This window comes from Dicentrarchus labrax, unplaced genomic scaffold, assembly GCF_905237075.1.
Source record: "Dicentrarchus labrax unplaced genomic scaffold, dlabrax2021, whole genome shotgun sequence".
NCBI classification, from domain to species: Eukaryota; Metazoa; Chordata; class Actinopteri; family Moronidae; genus Dicentrarchus; species Dicentrarchus labrax.
This window is the reverse complement of record NW_026136712.1, coordinates 22,859,234-22,861,733: the sequence shown is the minus strand read 5'-3', so window position 1 is coordinate 22,861,733 and position 2,500 is coordinate 22,859,234. Positions and strand designations below refer to the sequence as shown.

Below are 2,500 nucleotides of genomic sequence, written 5' to 3'. Positions count from 1 at the left end.
CTGTGCTTCACTGACAGACTGAATAAAGTAGATTTAAAAATAAAATGTATTTAATAAAAGTTTTCCTAAAAAAAACACTTTAGTAGAATAACTATTATTTTATATTTAATAATAATTTAATAAACAGTTGAAAGATTGAATAAGTGAAACTGTGGACAAATAAAACCTGATAATTAAAGTGTTAATAAATAATATTCCAACAGGAGACGAATAATAAAACAATACAAATACTTTTAAATGAAACAGATCAATAAATCTCAACTGTTGATTAATAATCAATCAATAAAATGTGATCAGTGTCGGTGGCGAGCTTTTTCATCCTCATCACCAAACTTGGAGTTGTGAGGTCACCCCCCCACAATGCACCACTGCTGTCCTCCACTGAACAACAAAGCACTCTGGGAAAACTTCCTAATATGGGCACGAAGCAGAGTCCTGACTGTGTTTGGTATGCTCTCTCTCTCTCTCTCTCTCTCTCTCTCTCTCTCTCTCTCTCTCTCTCTCTGTCTGTGTTCTCTCTCTCTCTCTCTCTCTGTCTCTCTCTCTCTCTCTCTCTCTCTCTCTCTCTCTCTGTCTGTGTGTCTCTCTCTCTCTGTCTCTGTCTCTCTCTCTCTCTCTCTCTCTCTCTCTCTCTCTCTCTCTCTGTCCCTCTCTCTCTCTCTCTCTCTCTCTCTCTCTCTCTGTCTCTCTCTCTCTCTCTCTCTCTCTCTCTCTCTCTCTCTCTCTCTCTCTCTCTCTCTCTCTCTCTCTCTCTCTCTCTCTCTCTCTCTCTCTCTCTCTCTCTCTGTGTCTCTCTCTCTCTGTCTCTCTCTCTCTCTCTCTCTCTCTCTGTCTCTCTCTCTCTCTCTCTCTCTCTCTCTCTCTCTCTGTCTCTCTCTCTCTCTGTCTCTCTCTCTGTGTGTCTCTCTCTCTCTCTCTCTCTCTCTCTCTCTCTCTCTCTCTCTCTCTCTCTCTCTCTGTCTCTCTCTCCTCTCTCTCTCTCTCTCTGCCTCGCTCGCCCTGCCTGTCTCTCTCTCTGCCTGCCTGTCTGTCTCAGACCATATTTAGTCATTAATGTGGAATCAGACGTTCAGAGGTTCTCTCTGCCCTCAGTGTGGTCTGCAGGAGCCTGCTGCTCCTTTGGAACTCATTAATCAATACGTCTGATTGATTCCTTATAGTCAATAAATCCTATCTGCTGGATATTGATCTATATTTTTAATGTGTCACCTGACGAAGATTCGGGAGCTGTTTGATATAAATGATCAATAAATAATTGAAATAATTAAAGTAAATCAATAAATCAATATTGATCAAACACGTTGGTCCGTCCCTCAGAACTGTCTGACTTCCTGTCTGTGGCTCGTTGGTTCCTCCTGAAAACAGCCAGCAGCGGATCAATGGCTCATTTTAGAAACATAAACACACACACACACACACACATATTGATTTTTGAATCAGAAGATATCAATCAATCAGTCAATCAATCAATCAATCAATCAATCAATCAATCAAATGCAGAAAGTTTGTAGTAAGAATAAATATAAAAATAAAGTTTTTATCAGAACTCCATAAAGAAAACGGCTGATTGTACACGTTGATTCCCTGCACTGTTTTAGATTATTGATAAGGTTATTGATTAGACTGGTGTTCAGTAGTAGCTGTTGTATGTTTGTCTTCATCAGTGAATGCTCACTACAGCTGTTGATGAAGACCATTAGATCAGCCTGAAAGCTTCTGAAAAAGCAAAGCAGTGAAGCTTCCGTAGTTTAGAACTTTTATCTTCTGTGTTTAATGTTTGAAGGAAAATAAATTCATTATGTTTCAATGTCAGATGATCAGGCAGCTCACCTGCCAGTCTCCACTCGGGCAGAAAGGTTAAACAAGTCAAGCTTCAACTCGGCACCGTGAGAGAGAAATCAAACACACCTCAACGCCTGCCAGATTCAACCAAACTTCACTCAGAAAACTCAAACTTTTAACTTTGACTGCTCAGAATACAAACAGACACTAAAACATGAGCACATGTTGTAGAGAAGATGTTCCTGAGTCAACGTCTGAGTTTCTGTTTCCTCAATCAGCTTTCTGAAGAATCTGCAGCAGAAACAAACCACAGCTCTGCACACTGACACTCACACTGCAACTCTAAAAACAGCCAAAACTCAAAGGGAGTCTGGTGTGGCTCGGTCCGACTCTACAAGCCGCTCTGAGCTCAGCAGGTGCAACACGAAGGAGAAGAACAGAACCAGAAGAAGAGGAGGAGGAGGAGGAGGAGGAGGAGGAGGTGAAGGAGCAGAGAAGGTGATGGAGAAGGAGTGGAAGGGAGGTGAAGGAGGTTAGACAGGGAGGAAGATGGAGGAGGAGAAAATCAAGTTGAATTAAACTGAGATTAGAGGAGGTGAAAGAGGAAGTGAGGGAGTTTTGAGGAGTAAGAGAGGGCTGAAGTAATTCCACAGAGGAAAGGAGGTGAGAGGAGGTGAAAGAGGTGGTATAGATTTATTATTTCTACAATAACGCTGTG

At 41.6% G+C, this 2,500-nt stretch overlaps 1 protein-coding gene and 1 long non-coding RNA gene across 2 annotated transcripts in view; both read right to left on the bottom strand.

The window, feature by feature from the left end:
* Positions 1–2,500, bottom strand: part of LOC127373033 (uncharacterized) — a 23,994-nt gene that overhangs the window by 13,206 nt on the left and 8,288 nt on the right. The window lies entirely within an intron of this gene.
* The window catches only part of acta2 (actin alpha 2, smooth muscle), a 7,326-nt gene that overhangs the window by 4,291 nt on the left and 535 nt on the right, over positions 1–2,500 (bottom strand). The gene's annotated exons all lie outside the window — the stretch shown is intronic.